The sequence below is a fragment of the Protopterus annectens genome, chromosome 11.part0, assembly GCF_019279795.1.
Source record: "Protopterus annectens isolate FY-2018-M chromosome 11.part0, PAN1.0, whole genome shotgun sequence".
Lineage (NCBI taxonomy): Eukaryota > Metazoa > Chordata > Ceratodontiformes > Protopteridae > Protopterus > Protopterus annectens.
In genome coordinates, this window is record NC_056745.1 from 151,874,272 (window position 1) to 151,887,206 (window position 12,935).

Genomic DNA, 12,935 nt, shown 5'->3' on the forward strand with positions numbered 1-12,935 from the left:
CACATATATTGTCTTAGTCCTGCTGACCTTCATTCCTCTCCTCTCTAGAGCATATCTCCACCTCTCCAACGTCTCCTCTAATTGTTCCCTACTCTCACTAGAAATAACAATACAATCTGCAAACATCATAGTCCACAGGGACTCCTGTCTGATCTTGTCTGTCAACCTGTCCATCACCATTGCAAATAAGAAAAGGCTCAGAGCTGATCCTTGATATAATCCCACTTCCACCTTGAACACATCCATCACTCCTACAGCAAAGCTCACCATTGTCATACTACCCTCGTACATGTCCTGTACCACTCTTACATACTTCTCTGCCACTCCTGACTTCCTCATACAATATCACAACTCCTCTCTAGGCACCCTGTCATATGCTTTCTCTAAGTCCGCAAAGACACAATGTAACTCCTTCTGACCTTCTCTATACTTCTCCATCAACACCCTCAGAGCAAACATCGCATCCCTAGTGCTCTTTTCTGGCATGAAACTATACTGCTGTTCACTAATCATCATCTCCCTTCTTAACCCAGCTTCCACTACTCCTTCCCATAACTTCATGCTGTGGCTGAATTATTTTATTCCTCTGTTGTTACTACAGTTTGCACATCACCCTTATTCTTAAAAATTGGTACCAGTACACTTCTTCTCCACTCCTCAGACATCTTTTCACTTTCCAAGATTCTGTTAAACAATCTGGTTAAATACCCCACTGCCATCTCTCCTAAACACCTCCATGCTTCCACAGGTATGTCATCTGTACCAACAGCCTTTCCATTCTTCATCCTCTTCATAGCTGTCCTTACTTGCTCCTTGCTAATACGTTGCACTTCCTGATTCACTATCTTCACATCATCCAAACTTCTCTCTCATTCTCTTCATTCATCAGCCCCTCAAAGTACTCTTTCCATCTGCTCAACACATTCTACTTGCTATGAGTACATTTACCTCACTATCCTTTATCAAGCTAACTTGCTGCACATCTTTCCCAGCTCTGTCCCTATGTCTAGCCAATCGGTACAGGTCCTTTTCTCCCTCCATATTGTCCAACCTTTCATACAACGTGCCATAAACCTTATCCTTATCCTTCACCACCTCTCTTTTCATCATATGCCTCGTGTCCTTATAGTCCTGTCTACTTTCTTCATCTGTCTGACAATCCCACTTCTTCTTTGCCAACCTCTTCCTCTGTATACTCTCCTGTACTTTGTCATTCCACCACCAGGTCTCCTTCTCCTCCTTCCTCAGTCCAGATGTCACACCAAGCACCTTTCTTGCCGTCTCCCTTACCACCTCTGCTGTGGCTGCCCAGCTATCTGGTAGCTCTTCACTGTCACCCAGTGCCTGTCTTAACTCTTCCTTGAACTCCACCTTACAGTTATACTTTTTAAACGTCTACCATTTGATACTTGGTGGTGCCCTGACTCTCCTTCTCTTCTTATTGATCTCCAGTGTCATCCTACAGACCACCATCCTATGCTGCCTAACTACACTTTCTCCGGTCACCACTTTGCAGTCTCCAATCTCCTTCAGACTGGCCCTTCTGTATAGGATATAATCCACCTGTATGCATCTTCCTCCACACTTGTACATTCCCTTATGTTTCTCCCTCTTCTTAAAATACATATTCACCACAGCCATGTCCATCCTTTTCACAAAATCCACTACTATCTAACCTTCTGCATTCCTCTCATTAACACCATACCCACCCATCCCCTCCTCATTCCCTCTGTTACCTTCACCAACATTTCCATTGAAATCCACTCCAATCACCACTCTCTCACCCTTGGGTACACCATTTACCACTTCATCTAACTCATTCGAAAAAATGTCTTTCTCATCCATTGCATACACAACTTCCAGAGCATTTGTATTAACAAGATTCATCATCACACCATCAATTTCCAGCTTCATAAACATCACTCTGTCTGGCACTCTTTCTGACACTCTTTTCACCTCCAAAACTTTGCTGACATACTGTTCCTTCAGAATAACCCCTACCCCATTTCTCCTCCCATCCACACCATGGTAGAACAATTTGAACCCACCTCCGATACCCCTGGCCTTACTCCCCTTTCATCGGGTTACGCACAATATATCAACCTTCCTTCTCTCCATCATATCAGTTTGCTCTCTCCCCTTATCAGTCAGTGGTGAATCATAGTATATCAATTATGTTAATGAGGTAATTTAGGGGAAATGTCTCTGAGATGGACATTTATCACAATGCATACTGACCCTTGACTGTGCAGTGAGACTCATGCATGCCTGTATATGAGCATCACAGACTCTGAAATTTTTGGTGTGTCGAATCCATGAACATATGGACATATCCGTGGATTCCAAGGGGCTACTGGCTTCTTGATATCTACCTTCTGACCTCTTGGGGCACTATGCTACCACCATAGACACCAATGTGATGGTATGTGCAGACCTGATACCTTGTGTCCAATGTTCCTGGTCCCCCCACACTGGCAACATTGCTGTTGATGCAACTATATAGTGACACTGGGCTACTTTACACTTTCATATTGCCCATCCATGCACATCAAGTGGTTCTAGCAACATTTGGCAATGCAAATGCCCTACCAGTTTCTTCTCCCTCACTGACCATAGATCCATCCATCCAGTTGTTGCTTAAATATAGCTAGAGATTCGTATTAAATTGCATGTGATTATTGTTGCTCATGGACATCTTTCTCTATTACCGTTTTAAGCGGTTGGCGAAATAGAAAAAATACTGGTAGGGAAGGCAAGCACAAGTGCCCAGGTACTGAGGGTATGCATGTGGCACTGATATAATACTGGTAGGGAAGGCAAGCACTAGTGCCCAGGTATTGAGGGTATGCATGTGGCACTGATGTAATACTGGTAGGGAAGGCAAGCACAAGTGCCCAGGTATTGAGGGTATGCATGTGGCACTGATGTAATACTGGTAGGGAAGGCAAGCACAAGTGCCCAGGTATTGAGGGTATGCATGTGGCACTGATGTAATAGCTGCACATCTGTATAGTATCTATACTGCTGTCCATGTTAGGTATTGAGGGTATGCATGTGGCACTGATGTAATAGCTGCACATCTGTATAGTATCTATACTGCTGTCCATGTTAGGTATTGAGGGTATGCATGTGGCACTGATGTAATAGCTGCACATCTGTATAGTATCTATACTGCTGTCCATGTTAGGTATTGAGGGTATGCATGTGGCACTGATGTAATAGCTGCACATCTGTATAGTATCTATACTGCTGTCCATGTTAGGTATTGAGGGTATGCATGTGGCACTGATGTAATAGCTGCACATCTGTATAGTATCTATACTGCTGTCCATGTTAGGTATTGAGGGTATGCATGTGGCACTGATGTAATAGCTGCACATCTGTATAGTATCTATACTGCTGTCCATGTTAGGTATTGAGGGTATGCATGTGGCACTGATGTAATAGCTGCACATCTGTATAGTATCTATACTGCTGTCCATGTTAGGTATTGAGGGTATGCATGTAGCACTGATGTAATAGCTGCACATCTGTATAGTATCTATACTGCTGTCCATGTTAGGTATTGAGGGTATGCATGTGGCACTGATGTAATAGCTGCACATTTGTATAGTATCTATACTGCTGTCCATGTTAGGTATTGAGGGTATGCATGTGGCACTGATGTAATAGCTGCACATCTGTATAGTATCTATACTGCTGTCCATGTTAGGTATTGAGGGTATGCATGTGGCACTGATGTAATAGCTGCACATCTGTATAGTATCTATACTGCTGTCCATGTTAGGTATTGAGGGTATGCATGTGGCACTGATGTAATAGCTGCACATCTGTATAGTATCTATACTGCTGTCCATGTTAGGTATTGAGGGTATGCATGTGGCACTGATGTAATAGCTGCACATCTGTATAGTATCTATACTGCTGTCCATGTTAGGTATTGAGGGTATGCATGTGGCACTGATGTAATAGCTGCACATCTGTATAGTATCTATACTGCTGTCCATGCTTTCGGTGCTGCTTATTATTTACACCATTGCTAACAGCTTTGAATGCTTTTCTTTATGTGTTATACACATTGTAACTGCAGGCTGAACTGTTCATGCATAACCTGGACCAGCAGATGGGAAATTGGAAATTCACCCTTGGTCTTATTATCTATTTCTCTAATGAATAGAAGCAGCCTGTAAATGTTTGACCACCCATACCCTAGCTTATTGTAAGCACAAACACACACAGTTCCTATAAAACAGCTTGCCCAGCACAAAAGGCACCAACTGACACGTCAGGTAAATCCTCAGAAGTTTATTCCACATAAAGGTTAAGCGCTTTCATCACACCGTGACTTCTTCAGAACACTACTAACCACACTCCAAACACTTTTATATAATTGGTACATCACATGACCTAACACATTCAAACACGGTACATCACATGACCTAACACATTCAAACACATACCCTAGCTTACACGGACCCCTAAAATAACCTCTAAGACACCAAACTTGTTGGATAAATTTAGGATGCATGGCTAAGCTTAAAAAGCCCGTTATGGTCATTAGCCTAGTATGTACATATGGATCTATTTACCTATAATGTCCATCCTACTACGATAGATTCCTTTCAGTGCCATGGTGATGTAGACCAGGCTGACAGTGGGCATGCCAATGCCATTCTGGGTGTCATCATCAGCATTGGACCTATCCAGTTGGCTGCATTCAATGCCATATCCATATTTGTCCAGTCCACCTTTTGTATAAAATACCCTTGTCCACCTGCCATGCCTTACTCTTACACTGACCATTCCACTACCTTTACCTATGTGAGGTCCACCTGGTATACCATGGGCATGCATATAGCAGGCTGTCAGGTGACACTTCATGGTGGCTGTCATTTGTCATGATGCAGTATTACGACTGAGTTTCATTGTCCCATGTGTATTCATTTTGGAATTCTGTGGCAGGGTATAAATGGCATACCTTTCCTGGTGCCATCCAGGGCAGTATTTGTTATATTATATCTACCACCTGTTGCTAAGCTCCTCTAGGCTGGGCACTACATGCTTAACAGGTTGTACAGCCCGGCATCATTGTCCTTTTCAGTCACACTGTGACTCATGGATTATGCCAATGTCCTACAAACTGGGGGACTGGTTAGATGGCATTTAACATGACCACTTGTGGCACACATGCCTCTGTAGTACATTTGTGTCAGGCCTATATATTATTTTTAGTTTGACATTGCATACTAAACAACTGTTTTTGATTTTGTTTTTCCTTTTTATCAATGTTTTTATTTGTCCTTCATTGCTTTATTTTTCTTTATTTATGTTCATATTTGCTGGTGGAAGTTCCATGTCAACACATGCCTCATTATGCACCTGCCTTGTCATCACTTTCAGGGTCTCCAGGCACAAGTTTGTGCAGGGTGATGATGGTGATCCAGCAAGATTTAACCTGATTGACTCTCTGCTGCTCTCTGCCGATCTGTCTCTGGTGGGGAAGTAGGCTCCCCATTGGTAGGTGTCAATGGAAGTTCCTGGTATATCACTCAAAGAAACGTGGAAGGTCTTCTGAGATGGCTTTGGTGGAATGACAACCGGATACCTCTATTAGCAGTGGAGAATGCATCCTTGTGTGACTCTGGCTCTTTTAGTTACCTGTTCCTGACTTGTGGGTTAACAGTGGCTGGACTCAGCCATAACAGTGGTCACTGAGGTGACTGATCTCTGGTTAGGTGTCGCACTGTGCTGCATAGCAGTCAGTTGTCACTTATCCTCCTTGTGTTTCATTTCCCTCCCCAGTTTGTAGTTCATCTGCTCCATCACCAGCTGAACTCCCTCTGTCTTTCTGTTTTTCAACTTTGTGTTCTCCTCACCATTCATCTGTCATTTGTGTTGGTTTGTCTGTCCTGATGCCCATTATACTCTGTGTTTCTTACCCACACCTTGTCTGTGCTACTTTTCCCAACTACTCTTCTTGAAAATATGATAAAATGGACACCTGTCTCACAAACATGTAAATACAAAACTCTATCTATCTGTACCCTTGTTTCCCCATTTCTCCACCCCACATACCAGTCCTCTATTCCACTCACCCTTCTGTGTATTTCTCTGCTTGCTCTTTCCCCTTTTTGCCTATCCTAGCCACCCATTTCCTAAGTAGTAGGTGTAGATCAGTGTGTGTAATATACCTTTAAGAAGCTTTCCAGTGAGTCAGTACATGCATATAAGTATCGAGCATGTGCAAGCAAGAGTGCTATGTTGAGTGACCAGCCAGACTGTGAGCATGCAAGTATGTAGTCAGTCAGTTAGATAGTTCATTTAAGTTTAATATTCCTGCCATCCATCCTGATGTATTTGTATACAATAAACTACTTAAATGAACACCCAAGCCTCAATGTCTTCTTAATGCACATAAGAATAGTGACATGGCGTCAGAACGAGATCCAGCGTTACAGCTATGAGGCAACCAGTTAGAGTTGGAGGAATATACAGGAGCGGATCATCCCTGCTGCACAAACAACTCGCAAAACAGGTCAGAAACAAATTCCAGGTACTAAAACTTGCTTAAATGATTTCTTTTGCTATAAATATAAAATGAAGTACTCAGAATGCAATAAAACAAATTTCTTATTAAATAAAATGTCCAAAACTGCAACATATTTATAAAAATATTCAAAATGATTATGAAAATGTTTGAAACAATATCCAAATCGCACAAAATGTGCAAAAAAAGGGAAAACCATATTTTTTGCTATATCACATTAACTAAAGCTATTCAAAGTATCCAGAGTCTGCAAAGTGTTTGCAAGTGTGTGCAGTATTACAGTGCAGTTATTTCAAAAGTAAAGTTGTTTCAAAGAATATTTCACAAAGTACAGTTATTTCAAGGCATATTTCGCTGAGTACAGTATTTCAAATAATTTATTGTGCATTTTAATATTATTACAAGTACCTGGTGTGTGTGAATGTTCATACATAATTACAAGGGCCATTTTGCATTGTGTTTTACTCTAATCTGTGGGTATGGCAGAAGGATTTCACAGACCCACACCACTTGTGAATGATAACAATATTACAGAAAATTGGAGAGTGTTTGAGCAGGAATACAATATTTTCATGCAGGCTGTTTTTTTTACAAGTATGCACGTAAAAAAGCATTTATTCTGCTTAACTTAGCTGGTCAGAGGCCAGTGAAAGAGAGCATTCATTTATGTATGCATCTGCTGTGTTTAAGGAGAGGGGGAAGACAAGGAAAGACCCAACCCAGAGTGTTTAACACATACATTTTACTGAAAAGTGTAACCGCAAACAAAAGTTACAATGGAAAGGCACTTATTTTAGTTTAACACATACATTTTACTGAAAAGTGTAACCGCAAACAAAAGTTACAATGGAAAGGCACTTATTTTACACAAGGTAGCAAAAGCTTGGTGAAACTTTTGCAGCATATATAACTGACTTGAGAAACAAGGCTAAAATGTGCAGATTTCGTGATGTGAGAGAGAGAGTTGATAAAAGACAGGCTTGTGTGTGTGGTACTAATAATGACACACAGAGAAAGATTTTCCTTTGAGACAGTGATTTAATGTTAAATAAAGCCATTGAGATTTGTCAGGTATACGAGCTTACAGAAAAGCACACAAGTATGCTTACAAATGAGAATAGCTGCAGAAGGCACAGTGACAAAACTAATGCTGATAGTATGCAGCACGTGGTTAAAAGAGACAGGCCCAAGCACATGGCAGCTACTGCAGGTCCTGTAACAGTCCTTGGGAAACCCTGAATCTTTCTAGCAAATTCCAGAGTATGCTCAGTGAAGCATAAGTGTGAGTGAGCAAAGTCAAAACATGTGCCCCCACCCAGCTTTATAGTCAACTGTCTTAATTGTGGCGGAAATCATGAACCCAGAAGAGAAAAGTGCTTAACTTTTGGTCAGCAGTGTCATTCTTGCAATAAGTCGAATCATTTCAAAAAGTTTTATAAATCAAATAAGGAACATTGTTTTATTAAAAGAGGGCATTCCAAGAGTCAAGTTGATCAATTAGAAAGCTGTGACACTACATTTTATGTTGATGGTGTGTCCGTGCTTGGTGAAACAGTTAATGCAGATTTGTGGGCAAAGAATGAGATTTTAGGTACTGTTTCGATTAATGGGAGTCCCGTAGAGCTCAAAGTAGACACTGGCTCAAAGTGCAACTTTATGTCAGCAGAAACATTTGTTAGTGTAAAAGCTGCAGAACAACTTGATCTGACAAAGTATGCGAAGCTTGTTGCTTATAGTGGTGAAGAGATTCAGACCAATGGCTCAGTAGTGCTTTCATGTTACTCTGCTGGGAATAGCTATGACTTGCAATTTTTTGTAGTCAAGATACATCTACAGTTATTATTAGGCCTTAGAGATAGTTTGAAAATGGGACTACGTTCATATAATAAAGAAGTACACCATGTAAGCCTGAATGACAACAGCTCATATTTTTCCCAAACTATTTATTTTTCTGAGTATGCTGATATTTTTCAGACAAAATAGGTAAACTACCAGTTGTGTACTCTATGAAGTTAGACCCAGAGGTCAGCCCAGTTATCAGACCAGCTTGGAAAGTTCCAGTAGCTATGCAGAACAGACTCAAAGCCTTGCTAGACAAAATGGTGCAGCTAGGAGTAATTTGTCCAGTAGAAGAACCTACTGAATGGGTATCCTCCATGGTAGTAGCTCATAAGAAAAGCTTAGATGATATCAGAATATGTATTGATCCAAGAGATTTGAACAAAGTAATAAAAGGGCCACATCATCCAATGCACACAGTTGAAGAAGTTACTACCCTCATGCCAAATGCCATTGTTTTTTCTATCTTAGATGCAAAGAGTTCATTTTTGAAAATTTTGCTTGACCGAATATCTTCATTGTTAATCACATTCAGTATGCCATTTGGAATATACAGATTTCTGAAAATGCCATTTGGGATAGATTCTGCCAATGAAGCTTTTCAGTGTGTGATGGAGCAAATTTTTTCTGGCTAGCCATGTACAATTATAATAGATGATATTCTGGTAGGAGGCAATGGTGAAGTTGAACATGACAAAAACCTCAAGAAAGTTCCAGAAAGGGCACATCAAGTGAATCTCAAGCTGAATCCTCAGACGTGCAAATTCAGGCTATGAGAAGTTAGTTATGTTGGTCACTTGTTTACCAGTTCAAACATACAGCCAGATCCTTCCAAGCAAACAGCAATTCTTGAGATGCCAGCTCCAGACAATGTCTAAGGCGTACAATGTTTTCTTGGCACAAGTTCATTCCAGATTTAAGTCAACTTTCAGCACCGCTCAGTGAACTGACATGCAAGGATGTAATTTGGTCATGGTCAGAGCAGCACCAAAGAGTATTTGATGTCCTGAAGCAGAAAATTGCTAACCCACCAACTCTCAGTTACTATGATGTTCACAAACCTGTTAGTCTTTCTTGTGATGTTTCTAAGTTTGGTCAAGGTGCAGTTATTCTTCAAGAGGGTAGACCAGTAACCTATACATTGACAACTCTTACTCAGACCAAGATACAGTATGCCCAGATTGAGAAAGAGCTTTTGGCAATTGTGTTTGCATTTTCAAAGTTTCATGATTATATTTATGGTCGACCTATCCAGATCAAAACTGATCACCAATCTTTAGTTACTATTTTGAGAAAGCCTATGCATACAGCTCCAGCTAGACTGCAATACATGATGCTCAAATTGCAAAAGTACAATTTCAATCTTGTTTACACAAAAGGAAAACATCTTTATCTTGCTGATACTTTATCCAGATCGCTCAGAAAAAAAAAACACAGAACAGCATAACAATGAGCAACTTGATTTTGAGGTCACAGAGGTGAAATATTTTCCTTCCACATATCTTGATGAGATCAGAACTCACAGCTTCAGATCCAGTTCTTCAGAAGCTCAACCACTTTATCAGTCAAGGATGGCCTTCCAAGCAGTCTTGTTTACTAGGAGAAGTGCAACCTTATTTTCCATACAGAGATGAGATTTTGTCAGACAATGGTATCATCATGAAAGGTCCTAACGTGATTGTTCCAAAGTCCTTGCAACAAAAGCATATTAAGATCTTGCATCATGCCCACCCAGGAACTGATTCTACAAAAAGAAGGGCAAGAGGTTTAGTATTTTGGCCTTCTATGTCAAGAGATATTGAGAAAGTACTTTCATCTTGTAGTATGTAATGGTACAAAGCTGCATCAACAGAAAGAACCACTTCAGTTAAGCCAGATTCCTGAACTTCCCTGGTCAGCAGTAGACACAGATATCTTTGAGTAGAATAGTCAACATTATTTGGTGTTAGTAGACACTTATTCAAATTGGTTCGAGATTGACCTACTTCCCAACCTAACTTCCAGTACTGTCATTACTAAGTTGAAGGGACATTTTTCTTTCCATAGTAGTCCGCATAGTTATTTTTGATAAAGGTGCACAGTTTACAAGTCAGCAGTTCAAGAGATTTGCAGAACAGTGGGACTTTGTTCATATTACGAGTAGTCCTGAATACCCTCAATCAAGTGGTTTGGCTGAACGTGCAGTTCAAAGTGTATAACAGCTGTTAGAGAAATCCAGACATGACAATACTGATGTTTATCTCAACTTGTTGAATCTTAGAAAAATTTCTCATGATAAACATCTTGGTTCACGTGCCCAGAGACTTAAGTCGAGACAACCCAGAGTCACACTACCAATCAGCAGTAATTTATTGGTTCCAAGTGGTAAGAACAACAAAGCAGTAAAAGCCCAACAGTTGAAAAAGTGTTTGTCCCAGAGGTCTTACTATGATTAAACCAGCATACTGCTCTGTTCTTTACAAAAATGGGAGATAGTGAGGATGCAGCCTTCAAAAGGTTTTGATCTCATGAGATTTGTGAAAAGTTTGTGTCAAGAGCCGAGATTGTACACTGAGGCATCTCAAGGAGTAGAATTCAGATGAAATCAGAAGCATTTGTTACCAGTGTCCGAACAGTGTTGCAGCATCTTACCTGTGACAAAGACTCTTGTTCTCAGAATGGCTTGTCCAATGCTCCTATTCCAGAGGACATTCCATCAGCAATCCCCATTCCTGAGAAAATCCCTGAGACTCCTCAAGCAGAATATTCCCCAGTGACTGTCCCTGTTGCTAAACCCAGTCCTAACTATTATGTCACGAGATCAGGTTGCATCTTGAAATCTAGCTCTAGATACATGGCAACCTGGACATTACTGTTGTTTTTCTTTATTAGTGTCTGTATAATTGCATGCCTAATAAAATGTCATTGTGTATATAAGATAACTCGGTAAAAAGGGAGGATGTAGATTAGTGTGTGTGATATACCTTTAAGAAGCTTTCCAGTGAGTCAGCGCATGTATATAAGTACTGAGCACGTGCAAGCAAGAGTGCCATTTTGAGCGAGCAGCCAGAGTGTGAGCATGTAAGTATGTAGTCAGTCAGTTAGTTAGGTAGTTTGATTAAGTTTAATGTTCCTGCCATTCATCCTGATGTATTTGTATACAATAAACTACTTAAACACCCAAGCCTCAACGTCTTCTTAATGCACATAAGAAGAGCGGCAGTAGGGACTTTGTTGCGTAGCTCTTACCTAGGCTCTAAGCTGTGCTTGTCATGACGTATTGTTGCGCATGTGATGTACATCTGTGTGAACATACTGTTTGAACATCACTGGACTCATGAGGTCATGTGAGTGACTGTAGCACTGTCCTAGTCACCGTGTGACCTGTTCTCTTTTCACTAGTGATTTGCTTACTTATTCAGACCCTGTCATGCAGTGTTACTTCTCCTGCATCGAAAATCAGTAGAAGATGGTATTGTCCAACTTTTTCTATGTTATTTGGCCATTATATGTCCATTTAAGTGATGTTTCTGAATCTAGGCCAGGATATTAGCATACGGTAATCATTTGAAATATCAGGACTCAGATTGCCGAGTCCAGAAATGTGGGAAATGACAGACTGAAAATCTGGACTTATATGTACTAAGTCCAAGATTCTCATTTCTCGAAATATTCACATTTCTCTGAGGTATAGCAGTCATAGAGTTGGTAATAAGTTCAGGTGGTATAACGAGCTTGTCTCCATGTGGGATGCAGTGGGGCTTGTCCCCCCTGCAAAAATCATGGGAATGAGCAAGAAGGACATTGGCAATCTGTAGTCACTGGACCCATCCCAGTTTGGTTTTGTAAAGGGAAGGTCTTGCCTACTCAAACTAGTTGACTTTTTCAAGAGGGTCACTAACAATATGGATGAGGAAAAAACAGTGCGCAGTGTCTACCTCAACCTGGCCAAGGTATTCAATACACTACCTCATTCAGGTATTGTTGATAGACTCTCAGAACAGGTATAAATGCCTATATATCTCACTTGATTGCTGGCTGGCTCACAGATAGGACCCAGGAAGTCACGACTGGTGAGAACACTTCCACTAGGAAACTGGTCTCCAATACAGTACCCTGTTTAGCATCTACTTCTCAAAACTCAAGGCTAATGTTGTAGATCTCTGGCTCATGTAGTTTGCAGATGACTGTAAACTGGGAGTTGTTATTGATTCCCCTCAAGACACCAACATCCTACAAGAGGGTCTGATGCAAACAAATGATTGGTGCCAGAACCATGGATTAAAACTCAGTGTGAAGAAATACATTATATTTCCCTTTGGGAAGTTGTCCACCCAAGATAATTACTCCATTGATAAAACACTCTTAAGAGTTGACCCAGTAGTTGGGGATTTCAGACTATATGTAAATACGGTTGCCACCCATCCTGTTGTCAGCAGGACACTCACAGGTTGAGCCTTCTCATCCTGTTTCCCACATTCACAGACAGTGGGACTTTAAAAGTCCCGTTTTCCACTTTTAATGCTCTCGAATTGCCATTGCCATAGAAATGTCAAAAATACTTCAGTTT